This window comes from Macrobrachium nipponense, chromosome 48 (assembly GCF_015104395.2).
Source record: "Macrobrachium nipponense isolate FS-2020 chromosome 48, ASM1510439v2, whole genome shotgun sequence".
NCBI lineage: Eukaryota > Metazoa > Arthropoda > Malacostraca > Decapoda > Palaemonidae > Macrobrachium > Macrobrachium nipponense.
This window is the reverse complement of record NC_087223.1, coordinates 22,360,790-22,377,183: the sequence shown is the minus strand read 5'-3', so window position 1 is coordinate 22,377,183 and position 16,394 is coordinate 22,360,790. Positions and strand designations below refer to the sequence as shown.

General features: G+C 36.9%; 1 protein-coding gene across 4 annotated transcripts in view; it reads left to right on the top strand.

Moving 5' to 3' along the window:
* Nucleotides 1-16,394, top strand: part of LOC135205123 (protein shank-like) — a 143,138-nt gene that overhangs the window by 49,014 nt on the left and 77,730 nt on the right. The window contains exon 1 of one of the 4 annotated variants that reach the window (XM_064235476.1): nt 6,986-7,114. The exons of the other annotated variants lie outside the window; for them this stretch is intronic. The gene's annotated coding sequence lies outside the window, so the exon portion shown is untranslated. Of the gene's footprint in view, nt 1-6,985; nt 7,115-16,394 lie in introns of those variants that run through there. 4 annotated transcript variants of the gene reach the window in all.

Below are 16,394 nucleotides of genomic sequence, written 5' to 3'. Positions count from 1 at the left end.
CCCCTTTCTTTCCTCCTCGCTATCGTAAATAGCATCTGGGTCCTCATATCGTTCGACTGGCCTTGTCTTTTTTTTTTTTTTTTTTTTTTTTTTTTTTATAATTATCGATTCTCCAATGCTCGCTCGCGCGTTCGCCCGCGCGCAAGACGGTTGTGCCCGGTCGCAACTGCTCTCTCTAGATGTGTGAAGAAGTTTTTTTTCTTGGGTAAACTTGAATTTAGTTTTTTTTCTGGACCGTGGCTGCAGTTTGCTCTTTTAGTATAGTTGAGTTTGTCTTGCATAGATGAGTGTCTTCAGAAAGCTGGCTTCTCTGCGTAATTGAGTTTATTTTTTATAATAAAAGTTGAGTTTTTTTGGCATAGTTGTGTATTTTTTAATTTAGTTTTTTTTTAAGTTTGAAACAAATTTTTTGAAAGTTGAGTTTTTTCTTTTTTTGAAATTTTGTTTTTTAATTTGTTTTTGAAAGTTGTGTTTTTTCCATTCTTCATTTTTTATTTATTTATTTATTTTTTTTTTGAAAGTTGACTTCTGAAAATTTTCTTTAAGTTGTGTTATTTTAAAAGTAGTTTTCTTTAAAAGATGAGTTTTTTTAAATTTAGTTGTTTTTGAAAGTTTTTTAAATTTTTTTATATTTTTTCTTGAAAGTTGAGTTTTTGTAAATAAAAATTGAGGTCTTACTGCATAGTTGAGTTTAATGTTTAATAAATATATAAATATATAATTCGCATGCCCCGGCAGTGCCCAGATAAAGACGAAAGCGCTTGGTACAAACATTCTCCCTGCCATATAACAGAGTCACGCTCTACATAACATACACACTATGAAAGCTTACAACTCGGAGGCAGAACGAATTGGATATTAAAGGACATTTGTAGCTCAATGCGTAATATACACTAATATACATACTGAATGTTTACAGCTCCAAGGTAGAGCGAATTGGATATTAAAGGACATTTTGTAGCTACATGCGTAATATACACAAATATACATACTGAATGTTTACAGCTCCAAAGTAGAGCTAATTGGATATTAAAGGACATTTGTATATCAATGCGTAATATACACAAATATACATACCTTCGAATCTAGAGTGTATCTAGGAAGGGTCGACGAGACACGTACCACTTCCTGGAACTCGACGGCTCAACAATGGCGGACTGCATAAACATGTCGTTTATGTATATTCAATATTTCATCATCAAAGAACCCAAGATGAAAGGGCTATATTATCTGCGGAGGTGTTGGCGACAGTTGGCGACTATTGGCGACAGTCGACAACAGTTAATGACTGCTGGCAACAGAGCATCATGTTATACCTGGTGTCGACATGATCTGACATCTGACAACCATTGACAATAGTGGTTACTGGAATTACCAGCAGAGTTTCCAGCGCCTGTTTCCAGGTATCTCAAAGCTTAAACGAACTCTGGAAATCCTCCCCCCTTCTCTCCCAACCCCCCTCCCAAAGAATGGATGGCATTAATAGGGGGAATAATACCTCAAAACCCCCTTTTTATTCTCCCACCCTTAAGAAAAAGTGGGGGGCGGCGTTTGCTGGAATTACCAGCAGAGTTTCCAGCGCCTGTTTCCAGATCTCTCAAAGCTTAAACGAACTCTACCCTTTAAAATCCAGCCTGAGCTGGACTGACCTATATCTGTTCACGGTTTCTTCGTGTTTTAAGCCCCCCACGTTTATGCGTCCGTGCCGTGGCTTTCGTTGACTCCCCCACCCCCCCGAACTGCTTTTCGTACCTGCATAACGCCACATATGTAGCGACATCTTCCGTGTGGTATACTACATATTATGCGTTTTGTGGACGACATATGTCGTACCTGTGTCACCATGTGGCGGTATTTGTATATATACGGTGAATATCATGTTCTGGCATTGCGTTTGCGTTAGTGATTTGTGTATGTTAGTAACTGATAAATCTCTCTCTCTCTCTCTCTCTCTCTCTCTCTCTCTCTCTCTCTCTCTCTCTCTCAAGCCCCGAAACGTAGCTAAACAGTTGATACTTGAAGACAAAATAAATGCGAGCTGGAATAATTACTATGAACTGGCAAAGAGAGAGAGAGAGAGAGAGAGAGAGAGAGAGAGAGAGAGAGAGAGAGAGAGAGAGGAAATAGCTGTTTCTCTTTCATGCCGAATACCAGCTGATAGTTACGTCTTCCTTGAAAAAATAATATTAATTTAATTGACGTCGGTTTGACGTTTTGATATAAAACATTTCTGAAGGTCTGAACCTAAAATTATTTTTTGGATCTTTTCTGTCGGTTGATATTATTGATTAAGGATATATTGTTATATCAGATGTCTCTTGAAAAATATTTATGATCTATGTATCAACCAAAGCCTACTTGGTTCTGTTTTGTAAATAATTTTGTGTCGTTTTTTGTTTTGAACCTAAAATTATTTTTTGGATCTTTTCTGTCGGTTGATATTATTGATTAAGGATATATTTTATATCAGATGGTCTTTTGAAAAATATTTATCAAAAAACCTACTTGTTCTGGTTTTGTCAATATTTTGTGTCGTTTTTTTGTTAACATTTTATATAATTGTTTTAGTTACACATCAGATTTTCTTTGCAAAATATATCGTATTTATTTTTCTTGGGCCTTATAACCCTTCCTAAAGTCTATGGCCTTTATAGTGGTTTATAACCAATAACCATATTAGCAGCAGTAGGAGTTTTCTTCAACCCATCAAAAGTTATCTTCGATTTTACATCTTAATCAGTCTAGCTATTTTGGTAGCTTATACCAGTAGCTAGAATAGTGGCAGGAGGAGGAGGAGGAGGAGGAGGAGGAGGAGGATTAGGAGGAGGAGGAGGGAGGAGGAGGCGAAGAAAGGACCCGAGAATTCTCGATTGTCCTTCTTCGAGGAGGCGAGCTTTAAGAAGGCTGCTTGCTTGCCTGCTTGCCTGCTTGCTTGCTTGCATGCGAGCGCCACCGAATTGGGAGAGCCGTGCATTTAGGACCCACTCCGCACTCCACCCAACTCCCCTCTTCTACTCCCTAACTCCCCACTCTTTCAGCTCCACACGAAGTCCTCTTGCTCTGCTAGTTTTAGCCCGAGTTAGGAGGAATAGGTTTTGGTCGACTTATTCCTCATCTACTCCACTCCTTCCATTCACTCCTACTTGCCTCACGTCTACTCCCATTCTCATCTGATGTACTACTACTCCTACTCCCCTCTCTGTGGTCCTAATACCCGCCCACCCCCCACAAGCGTCCTCCTCGCTCAAAGAATTTAGCTCCGGTCACTACTCCACTACTCGGTACTCCTTTCTCAACCAAATCTGAATCACGGATTCGCAAAGCATTATTTTTCATCCAGAGGCCGGTGGGATAGGCAACTTAATGCCCTATGCTAGCCCAGGCCGGAAGGCGGCTAGGAAATAAAAAAAAAAAAAAAATCGTCAATATACATATAATGAAAACATTCATCAAGTTATGTATGCCAGTTGATACGGTATTGGGTTATGGCTTAAGAGTTTGGTAGCACATACTTCCGCCAGCCTCCCGCCCAACTCCCCCCCCCCCCCCCCCCCCCCCCCCCCACCCCCCCCGCCCCCCCCCCCCCGGCCCACCCGGAAATAGGGACTCGTCCTGGACCTCTATCCAGGAATAGATTCGTCTCAAAAATTGAATCAGCTGTTTCTGGTCACGTGAATCATCTCCGGTCGAAGCTTGGTTGGAATTGTTTAAATAGTTATTGAGATATAATAATAATAATAATAATAATAATAATAATAATAATAATAAATAATAGCTGCACTTTGAAGTTTCATTGTGACAGAGCTTAGCAAAACCACTTAGCTAATGGTTTAAAAAAAATAATTAATGCAAAGAAACGAGTCATCTGGCAACCTCCGGCATCTTTTTCGCGCGTTGTTGACTTTGGCGCCAGAAGAGACGTTCTGTTGTGTTTGCCCCAGAAATTGGTGGGCGGGGCGGGGGAAGTGGGGTTGGGGGGAGGAGGGGAAGGGGGTAAGTGGGCGGATTTATTGAGGATATTGTTTGCAGAGAGAGAGAGAGAGAGAGCGAGAGAGAGAGAGAGAGAGAGAGGAGAGCTAGCTCATGCATAGAATGACCAAGAACAGTATTGAATGAACTTGGGGCACATTACTCAAGTAAGCATTTTGTGTGTGTGTATGAGAGAGAGAGAGAGAGAGAGAGAGAGAGAGAGAGAGAGAGCAGAGAGAGAGAGAGAAAGCTCAAAGCCTCTGGCTACGTAAGGTTACCAATTTTTTCGCGTGACGAGAATCATATCTCGCGGAGGGTGTGTCAAACACGCAGACAGAACACCAGCAGCACAGCAGTTTCCCCAGCTGCACAAATAGCTGCTTTTCTGGGAGGCGACTAATTCCTTGGGTATTTGTGATCCAGTGCCCCAAGTTCTCTGTCAGAATGCCCCTCTGTCGTTTTGAAGTGAATGACTTTGTGTGGTAAGAATGTAAGAGAGCATCTGTCTGTCTCTCTGAAATATCGGAGTGATCTATGTAAGGGATAATAATAATAATAATAATAATAATAATAATAATAATAATAATAATAATAATAATAATAATAATAATATTTGAGAAAGATGGTTCCCCTGAGATTGCAAACCAAAGTAAGTACTATATTCATCCATTAAACTTCTGGGACAAGAATGAGACCTTTTGTGTGGAAAACTAAGACAAAAATAATACTCATGATAACATATTGAGTCTCTCTCTCTCTCTCTCTCTCTCTCTCTCTCTCTCTCTCTCTCTCTCTCTCTCTCTCCTCTTTTAATATCAACCTACATTTACATTTTCAGTGCCTTCTGGTTGTGTCATCAGCATCTTTTTGAGGGTCAAACTGGCGACAGAACCGCCCTGAATCTCAAATCTTGAGTTAATTGCTGAAGCATACTGTAACAGATATCATATTACATATTTAAGGAGTAGTAGTAGTTTAACACAAGCAATATTTTTACAATTTCAATTTGCCTGTTCATTTTGCTTTCTTTATCACTTTCATGCATTTTGTCTGTGGCTGGTTCCCTTTCTTTTGTTGATGTAACTTTGCTTTCACCAATAATGTATTTTATTTAACAGGGAATAGTTTTTTTCCTTAGACATATGATAGTAGTATTTGTGGTAAGATAAATCCAACAACTGCTGAATTCAAACTGGTTGCAATTTCCAACTTATTTTTAGTGTGTTTTCGATATCAGTGTCGAAAACCTTAATTTTTTTCTAAGAACAGATCAATACCATCGTTCATAATTCGTCTGTCATGAAACGAAAAGTCTCTAAAAATACAGAACACACATGAAATAATGTTAGAACAGCTCATGATTAAAAGTTGAACAATAGAAACCTTGAACAGAATTGATTTAGAAGCTTCTATTAACCTGAAGGTGATACCTCATCATGTCACATTGAGTGTGTCAGCTCTCAGCTCATAACGACAACTTGCAGATGTTCGGAATAGTTCGGGCAACTCTCCATAAGGAGCCGTCATTCCCCTGCATTCGTATCGCTGCCTTTTGGGCTTCGTCGCGTCAATCTGATGATTCTTAAAGAGGAAAAGCAGCTGTCACTTCCACCAGCTCTTGGGAAACGATGCCCCGACAGCCGAATCGCTCAGAAAGCCTTTGCGAAAAGGACTGCCATTGTTGTGGCAACACCTCGTTGACGTCATCATCGTTATCATGATCTTTTTATGCTGGCAACACTGATTGACGTCACAGTGTTCACACCTGGGTGGCAACACTGCCAGTGGGCGTGGCCTATCTCCGTACTTAAGGTTTCCCCTTTAAGTTTCTTAAACTCTTTGCTGCTGTTCTTTGATTCGCCTTGTGAGTTTTGCCTCGTTTTGGGGCTCTCTCTCTCTCTCTCTCTCTCTCTCTCTCTGCGGTACTTGCCCTGATTAATTTTACATTTTTGCTCCATTGTGGGAAGCTGGTCCTCCATATGTAATGGCCTGCATTTTAGCTGCTTTGTGTGGAATGCTTTGTGTTCATCAACTCTTTGTTTTGTTTTATGTGGGATGCTTTGCACCAGCCATCCACTGCCCTGACCTTGCCCAGATATGGCAGACAAACAGAAAAATAGAGGCTAGATGAACGAGTGGTGTCTAAGCGCTATAAGGACTGATAAGGTTCGCCTCAAGTAAGAAGAAGGAACGATGAGAATCAGGAATATTTGGCCCTTGGGCTGTTGTGATCTGAGATTCTAACAAGGTGACTTTTCCTAGGTTGACAATGCTTCCTTAAGTAGTTATTGTATGGAGACATGTACAAATAGTAAAGCGAAAAGTTGGGGGGAAAAACATCTTTCATATTGCTTGATCAGAGAGGGAGGGAGGGAAGGCCCAAGACTAGATAAGTCCCAGAGAACTGGATCAGAAAGCGGTGTTGGTGGAGAGAGGTTCGAGCTGTGTGCAAGCAGGGACAGAGTGCCTGCGTGCACACCTTGAGCAGTAATGTCTGACAGGGAGTGATTCATCCAGTTACTTCTGCAGACATGTTTGGTGGTTATGAACTTCTGTATCACTCTTGTTATCTAATAGCCTGCCCAAGGGATGAAATCTCAAAAAAGCTGTTAATAGACTGCATTGAAACTGTGCGTAGGGATCGATCTCTGGTTTGTTGCTCTTGAGGCGAGGTTGCAAATCACTTTATTGATTAAATTATAAGTACATTATTTTTTTCCATGGTTTATATCAGTTTTGTTTGTCCTGACTTTAATCATAAATAGAACTTGTATTCTTGATTTTCCCATTTTGATTAACAAATAATAGATAAATTGAAAGGTTGCCACTTCGTGTTTTTAATTGCTTATTCTCGCACGTGGGACAAACTTCCGTACCTTGAGAGAAACTATTAATTTGTCCCCGCCTGTAACTCTGCACATTGCACCTCTTTAATTACCAGTCTAGAAGTTTCGGCCGGAATCTAAATATAGGACCCTTTTTTCATTGCAGGTAAGCGCCCCGGTGGTAACCGAGAAATTAATTACGAGGGATGCTTATAATGGCAACGAGAGCGCCCGACAGAGACAGACGCTCCTGATTGGCCAGTCTCTGCGATGACGTCACGCACGTCACGCTACTCCCCTTGCTAGGGCGACGGTGATTGGTGAGTCTTTGTCGATGACCTCACGCGGCCCCTCCCACTTTCCGAGGTGGGCTGCGGTGTTGACGACTAGAGAGCATTTTATTTTGGTAGATGGTTAGACGGTAATAAGAGACTAATAATAATGATAATATGCTTCCTGGCATATTATTATTATTATTAGTATCATTATATGTGAGGACTCCTCCGGGCGGTGCCAGGGAGAATGGTTTCGCTCACTCAATGCTGTGCGGTTCGAGATAGCAGCGCTCGGAGCCAGTTGTCATAGACTGAGGAATTCGATACGATATCGGGTGTATTGGTGAGAGAGAGAGAGAGAGAGAGAGAGAGAGAGAGAGAGAGAGAGAGAGATACTGCAAAATTAATGTAGAATGCTTTTACTCCTTTAGAGGGGTCTCTCTCTCTCTCTCTCTCTCTCTCTCTCTCTCTCTCTCTCTCTCTGGGCGTCCCAGTGTTAGGACACGGTCATTATCTGTAGCGATTATTGAAAGAGAGAGAGAGAGAGAGAGAGAGAGAGAGAGCTGGTATTAAAATTTCACCGCTGACGCTCGGGCCCCTGCTAAAGTAGATCGACCGGAAGAAGGTAGCTACTCCTATTACTCGATAATTTCAAGCAAGCATTCGCTGCTGGTCACCTTTCCATGTCGTGACCTGACCTATACTCTTTTTTTTGTTTCTTTCGAATTATGTAATTTTTGGGATGAAGTTGCGACCCTTACCACCTTTTTGCAGTGGGTGCTACCTACCACGTGTGTGTAACTATGCTGTAGCTGCTGGTCACCTTTCCAGGTCGTGACCTAACCTACACTTTTTTTTATTTCTTTTGAATTATGTATTTTTTGGGATGAAGTTGCGACCCTTACCACCTTTTTTGCAGTGGATGCTACCTACCACTTGCGTTAACTATGCTGTAGCTGCTGGTCACCTTTCCAAGTCGTGACCTGACCTACACTTTTTTATTTCTTTTGAATTATGTATTTTTTGGGATGAAGTTGCGACCCTTACCATCTGTTTTTGCAGTGGATGCTACCTACCACATGGGTGTAACTATGCTGCTGTAACACATGACGTACGTGCTTGCTTGTATGTGTGTGTGTGTGTGTGTGTGTGTGCGCGCGCGCGAGCACGTAGCATAGACAGCTAGACATGTCTCGGTGGCAGATTTGATGTCTCGTGTCAGCTCAGGTGAGATTTGCTGCCTGTTCTCAGGTTAAGACTAACTCGGGTCTAAGTCGCGAGACCTTAACGTATTTTATTTTTATTTTTAGTGATTTTTTTTTTCATTTAATTACTTTTCGTTTTTATAAATTTTTCTCGTGTTTTCTTAGTCATTTAAAAAAAATTATTGAAGTGTTTTTGGTTTGATGTTTATTTTTTTATGAATATTTTTATTTAAATATTTTTCGTTTTTATAAATTTTTCTCGTTTTCGTAGCCATTTAAAAAAAAATTGTTTACTGAAGTGTTCTTGGTTTGATGTTTAATTTTTTTTAAATATTTTTTTTGAGCAAATTATTTTTTGTTAGTTATCTTTTTTCATTTTTTTTTTTTTTTTTTTTTTTTATTACATTTTCCCATATTCTGTTAGTCATTTTTTTTAATTTTGTAGTTTAATGGCTATCCTTTTTTTTTTAATCCTTTTTTTTTTTTAATTTTTGATAGTCAATTATTTTTATTTTTCCAGTACATTTTTTGTTATTTTTTTATTTCTATTAATGTGTTTAAGTTTTGTGATAAATAATTTTAATAATTTTTTTGCTTATCAGTTATTTTAGCAAATCCGTTTATATCTTAGTAAATTATAATTATTTTTTCGTAAATTATTTCTATCTATTTGAAAGTTTCTCAGTTTTCTTTGGCCATTTTCTCTTATTCTGATTAATTTTTACGCTCTTCTAAATATATCTCACTTTAGAATCTCTCTCTCTCTCTCTCTCTCTCTCTCTCATCTCTCCTCTCTCTCTCTGCTCTCTCTCTCTCTCTCTTCTCTCTCTCTCTCTTCCTCATATATCTGGGAAGACAAAAAAGCAAGGAAAAAATATATGAGAAATATAGTAACTCAGAATGTGAACTAATAGCGGTAGAATTTGAATCTGAAAAATTAATGAACATAGTAATATATAGACCTCCTAATACTAAAGAGTTTGACTTAATAATAGAAAAATTGGATGATATATGTAGAAATCACAAGGACTGGACTATTCCTCCTATCTGGAGACTTCAACTTTCCTTTCGTAGACTGGCAAGAACGAATAGGAGATTGTGGTTGCACTTATACATATAAAAAAGAGAGTAATAGAAGTGCAGAAGATAAGAGGCAATTCGAAAAGCAATTAGATATGCTACTAGAATATAACATTCACTAATAAATCACCTGCCAACAAGAAAGGAAAATACTTTAGACTTAGTATTTGTGAACGAGATGAATTATGTTAAAGAAATAATAGTTTATAATGCGAGTTTTCATTTTCTACCATAATGTCATAGAATTAACAGTCCATTCCAAAGCAAGTGAAAACAGAGATAAGCAAGAAATGAAAAAGTGGGAAGGATATGGAAAATACAACTTCTACAGAAATATATAAATAAAATGGTCAGAAATAAATGAAGAATTAAACAAAGATTGGTATAACATTTTCGTAAGTGATGACATAAGGGTAAATACGGAGAAATATATACCGAAGAAGAAAAGTAAACATCAGTCATGCATACCAAGAGACAGAAGAATCTTGTTCCAGAAAATCAGAAAGTGGAAAAAAGGTCTTGCAAAAGAAAAAAATGCATGGAAAGTTATAGAACTAAAAAGTAAGATAGAAAATGCAGAACAAAAGATTATACAATCAAAAGAAAATGAAAAACGGGACTTGGAAGAAAAAACCCTAATAAATATCAAGCAAAACCCCAAACTATTATACTCATACGTGAAAAAGATGAATAAAAGAAGAATAGAAATAGGTCCTCTAAGAATTGAAGGGAGATTAACGAATGAAAAAAAGGAAATATGCAACATATTGGCAGAACGATATAAGAGAGAATTCACCCCTACAATAGATAATGATATAGAAGTAAGGGACGAAATTAGTGAATATTTAGCTGACATAGATATTAATGAAGCTGATATTGTGCAGGCTATTAATGAAATTAAAAATGGAGCTGCAGCAGGGCCTGATGGAGTTCCTGCTATTTTGTTAAAGAAAGTAGTTCATTCTATCGCAAAGCCACTTGCAATATTATTAAGACAAAGTGTAGATACAGGCAAGATTTATGATGAGCACAAATTAGCATATATTACCCCTACTTTCAAAAGTGGATCAAGACTAGAGGCAAGTAATTATAGGCCTAGGAGTCTAACATCACATATTATGAAAGTGTATGAAAGGGTAATGAAGAAAAATATTATGAAACTTTAATAAGAAATAATTTGTTTAATATAGACAAGCATGGTTTCGTACCCGGAAAAAGTACACAAACCCAACTGTTAGTCCACCGTGAGAACATATTCAAAAATATGAAAAGCGAAATGAAACAGATGTGGTTTATCTAGACTTTGCAAAAGCTTTTGACAAGGTAGACCATAATATATTAGCGAAGAAAAAATTAGAAAACCACAATATCGTGGATAAAGTAGGAAGATGGTTAAAAGAATTTTACACAACAGAAACAGATAGTTATTGCAAACGATGAGAAATCGGATGAAGCCAAGGTAATATCCGGTGTGCCACAAGGTACGGTATTAGCTGCAATCCTGTTTGTTATTATGATTGAAGACATAGACAGTAGTAAGTAGTTTCGCCGATGACACAAGAATAAGTAGAGAAATTACTTGTGATGAAGATAGGAACGCTCTACAAAGAGACCTTAACAAAGTATATGATTGGGCAGAGGTAAATAGGATGGTATTTAACTCTGATAAATTTGAATCAATAAATTATGGAGACAGAGAAGGAAAGCTATATGCATATAGGGGACCTAATAATGAGACAATCACAAATAAGGAAGCAGTTAAAGAGACCTTGGTGTGATGATGAATAGAACATGTTATGCAATGATCAAATAGCAATTCTATTGGCAAAATGTGAAGCAAAAATGGGAATGTTGTTAAGGCACTTCAAAACACGAAAAGCTGAACACATGATTATGCTTTATAAAACATATGTTCGTAGTCCACTTGAATATTGCAATATGATATGGTACCCACACTATCAAAAGGATATTGCACAAATAGAGAGTGTACAAAGGTCCTTTACAGCTAGAATAGAAGTTAAGGATCTTGACTACTGGGAAAGACTACAATCCTTAAAATTATATAGTCTAGAAAGGAGAAGAGAACGCTACATGATAATTCAGGCATGGAAACAGATAGAAGGAATAGCAGAAAACATCATGGAACTAAAAATATCAGAAAGAGCAAGCAGAGGTAGATTAATAGTGCCCAAAACTATACCAGGAAAAATAAGGAAAGCACACAGGACATTAATCCATAACGCACCAGCATCGATAATGCAGCGTCCTATTTCAATGCGTTGCCAGCTCATCTGAGGAATATATCAGGAGTGAGCGTAGATGTGTTTAAGAATAAGCTCGACAAATATCTAAACTGCATCCCAGACCATCCAAGATTGGAAGATGCAAAATATACCGGAAGATGTACTAGCAACTCTCTGGTAGACATAAGAGGTGCCTCACACTGAGGGACCTGGGGCAACCCGAACGAACTGTAAGGTCTGTAAGGTAAGGTCTCTCTCTCTCTCTGAGTATCTGTTTGTGTTGTTTTTTTTACTTAAGACTTAAGTGTTTTCTGACTTAGGATTAAGCTCTCTCTTTCTCTCTCTCTCTCTCTCTCTCTCTCTCTCTCTCTCTCTCTTTCACTTCCTGGGTTTCTTTTCCCCTCCGCCACTTCCTGTCCGGATGTCCGCTGCGTAACTTTTTAATCTCCCGTCTCTGACGGATTGCTAACCTCCCCCACCACCCGCTAACCCCACCCCCCCGATTAACCCGCCCCCCACCCCCCACCCCGTTAGCGTTGAATGGCCTCAGATTGCCCCAGTGCTTGGTATGGATAGCTTAAAATCTGTAAATTAATCGCTCGATTATTTAATTTAATTTTATTTTCATTTTTGTATTTTTTATTTTTATTTTATTATCATTTTTTTATTTATTTTTTTGTTTATTTTCATTTTTTATTCCTATTTTATTATTATTTTTTTTTGTTATTTTTATTTTATTTTTTATTTTTCATTTTATTTTATTTTATTTTTTCTTTGTTTGTGCGTATATGTGCGTCTGTGTTTATTGAGGTTTAAGATTGATGTTTGTGTCTTTGTGTGGTGGTCACCTATCCAAGTCTCGACCTGACACGCGCACATCTAGTCGAACCTTGGAGAGGTTAAAAAAAAAAAAAAGACGGAATCGATCCCCGGGCGAGGCGGAATGTTCCAGGCGTCTTCTGTCTGATCTCTATTGCTGTTGGTTCACTCCTAAGTTGTTGTTTCATCTCTCGTTGTTTCTTTGAGTTTGTTTCAAGTTTTGGTTGTTTTAAAGCTTTTCTCTGTTTTATTCCATGTTTCAGTTCGCCAAAGTTTTATATTGTCGTTGTTTCGTTGTTTCAGCTCCTGTTATTTCAGTCCTATGTTGTTTTCGACGCTCTGTTGTTTCAATTGTTGTCAGTTTCAGTTCGTGTTGTTTTAAAGCTTCTCTGTTTCATCTCCTGTTTCAGTTCGTCAGCGTCTTATTTTATCGTTGTTTCATTGTTTTAGTTTCCTGTTGTTTCACTTCCAAGTTGTTTCGACGATCCGTTGTTTCAAATGTCCTCAATTTTTCAGTTCGTGTTGTTTTGAAGCTTCTGTTTCAGTTCCTGTTTCAATTCGCCAACGTTTTAAATTATCATTGTTCCAGTTTAATGTTGTTTCAGTCATATGTTGTTTCGACGCTCCGTTGTTTCAGTTACAAATTCAGTCATTCCTCTCTCTCTCTCTCTCTCTCTCTCTCTCTCTCTCTCTCTCTCTCTCTCTCTCTCTCTCTCTCTCTCTCAAGAGTCGCTTTGTTGAATGTCAAGCAAATACCAGAATTTGTACCCTGGCTTTCTGTGTGGCCTTCGTCTTGCCTCCTCCTGAGAGAGAGAGAGAGAGAGAGAGACTTCCCAGCGTCACGTCTCATTCATTTGGAGAGCGTCTGAAAAGGGACCCTTTATTTTCGTCAAGAAATCTTCTCGCGAGAGATATGTAGCGTTAAACGAAGGGTGTTTGGGGTCGGGGGGTCGGGGGGCGGGATAGACCTAGGGCGGGTGGGGGTATACCCACCTTCACGAAAAACAGGTCTGCGGAATGAGAGGAGAAAAAGTTAAGAGAGAGAGAGAGAGAGAGAGAGAGAGAGAGAGAGAGAGAGAGAGAGAGAGGAAGCATAAATCCTCTCACAGTGAGAGAGAGTAATTTATAAGAATGTGCATCTGGGAGAGAGAGAGATGCCTCGAGAAAAAGCGGAAGTGAGTGAGAGAGAGAGAGAGAGAGAGAGGAGAGAGAGAGAGAGAGAGAGAGAATTATCAGCCATATTGGTTACCACATAAGCCATAATGCGTAGTCATCAACATCATCATCATATAAAAGATACAGAAAGAACACTGATGAATCCAGAAGCCTCGTGAATCTTACTTACAAAAGTCACTTAGAATCACTTAGAATCACTTAGGATACGGCAGCTTAAAATCTGGCCAAAATGTATTCATCAGAGTTCCGCGTATGGATGTTATGACACAACCAACCAAGGGAATTACATCATTGCACCATCTGGAAACACTCCTAATACATCTGTTGCAAATCACATGCATCGTCTTGCAAATAGCACCGGCCCGTTGATTGTATTATCAGTGCAAGACGATTGTGCAATCTTCCACAATTTGCACAGTATGGAACGAAGGTATATATATATAATCTTTCAAGTTGGAATGACTGTTTACCACGAAGATGTCATGGAGGCTGAGGCGGGATTGAATTCCTAAATTGAAAAATATGATTCCACGATTGTTTTCAATTCTTGGGAAGTAGGATTGTATTCACAAATGAAAAGTAGGACTCCTTGATTGTTTTAAATTCTTGGGAAGTAGGATTGTATTCAGAAATGAGAAATATGATTCCATAATTGTTTTAAATTCTTGGGAAGTAGGATTGTATTCAGAAATTAGAAATATGATTCCATAATTGTTTTAAAATTCTTGAAAAGTAGGATTGCATTCAGAAATTAAAACTATGATTCCATAATTATTTTAAATTCTTGGGAAGTAGGATTGTATTCAGAAATTAGAAATATGATTCTGTCATTGTTTTAAATTCTTGGGAAGTAGGATTGTATTCAGAAATTAGAAATGATTCCATAATTGGTTTTAAAACTCTTGGAAAGTAGGATTGCATTCAGAAATTAAAACTATGATTCCATAATTGTTTTAAATTCTTGGGAAGTAGGATTGTATTTAGAAATTAGAAATATGGTTCCATAATTGTTTTGAATTCTTGGGAAGTTGGATTGTATTCAGAAATGAGAAATATAATTCCATAATTGTTTTAAAACTCTTGGAAAGTAGGATTGTATTCAGAAATTAGAAATATGATTCCATAATTGTTTTAAATTCTTGGGAAGTAGGATTGTATTCCTAAATTAGAAATATGATTCCATAATTGTTTTAAAACTCTCGGAAAGTAGGATTGCATTCAGAAATTAAAACTATGATTCCATAATTGTTTTAAATTCTTGGGAAGTAGGATTGTATTCCTAAATTAGAAATATGATTCCATAATTGTTTTAAATTCTTGGGAAGTTGGATTGTATTCAGAAATTAGAAATATGATTCCATAATTGTTTTAAATTCTTAGGAAGTAGGATTGTATTCAGAAATTAGAAATATGATTCCATAAGTTGTTTTTAAATTCCTTAGAAGTAGGATTGTATTCCTAAATTAGAAATATGATTTTAAAACTCTTGGCTTGGAAAGTATGGATTGCATTCAGAAATTAAAACTATGATTCCATAAATTGTTTTACATTCTTGGAAAGTATGGATTGTATTCAGAAATGAGAAATATGTTTCCATAATTGTTTTAAATTCTTGGGAAGTAGGATTGTATTCAGAAATTAAAAAATATGATTCCATAATTGTTTTAAACTCTTGGAAAGTAGGATTGTATTCCTAAATTGAAAAATATGATTCCATAATTGTTTTAAATTCTTGGAAAGTAGGATTGTATTCAGAAATGAGAAATATGATTCCATAATTGTTTTAAATTCTTGGGAAGTAGGATTGTATTCAGAAATTAGAAATATGATTCCATAATTGTTTTAAATTCTTGGGAAGTTGGATTGTATTCAGAAATGAGAAAATTAAAATGATTCCATAATTGTTTTAAATTCTTGGAAATAGAAGTAGGAGTTGTATTCTTGGGAAGTTGGATTGTAAATTCAAAAGATGAGAAATATGATTCCATAATTGTTTTAAATTCTTGGAGGAAGTAGGATTGTATTTCAGAAATTAGAAATATGATTCATAATTGTTTTTATTCTGGGGAAATTAGAAGATTGTATTCAAAGAAATTTTTAAAGATTATGATTCCATAAAATTGAAATTCAATAATTGTTTTAAAATTCTGGGAAGTAGGATTGTATTCAGAAATGAGAAATATATTCCCATAATTGTTTTTTAAATTCTTGGGAAGTTTGGATTGTATAGAAATGAGCATATGATTCCATAAATTTTTGGAAATCTTTGGGAGTGGATTGTTTTATTCAGAATGAGAAATATGATTCATTAAGGTGTTTTAAAATTCTTTGGAGTATGAAATTGTATTCAAGAAATTTTGGGAAGATAAATGTTCCATAAATTGTTTTAAATTCTTGGGAAGTTTGGATTGTATCAAATAGATTAGAAATATGCTTCCATAATTGTTTTTAAATTCTTGGGAAGTAGGGATTGATTCGAAAATGAGAAATATGATTCCATAATTGTTTTAAATTCTTAGGAAGTTGGATTGTATTCAGAAATGAGAAATATGATTCCATAATTGTTTTAAAACTCTTAGAAAGTAGGATTGCATTCAGAAATTAAAACTATGATTCCATAATTATTTTAAATTCTTGGGAAGTAGGATTGTATTCAGAAATTAGAAATATGATTCTATAATTGTTTTCAATTCTTGGGAAGTAGGATTGTATTCCTAAATTAGAAATATGATTCCATAATTGTTTTAAATTCTTGGGAAGTAGGATTGTATTCCTAAATTAGAAATATGATTCCATAATTGT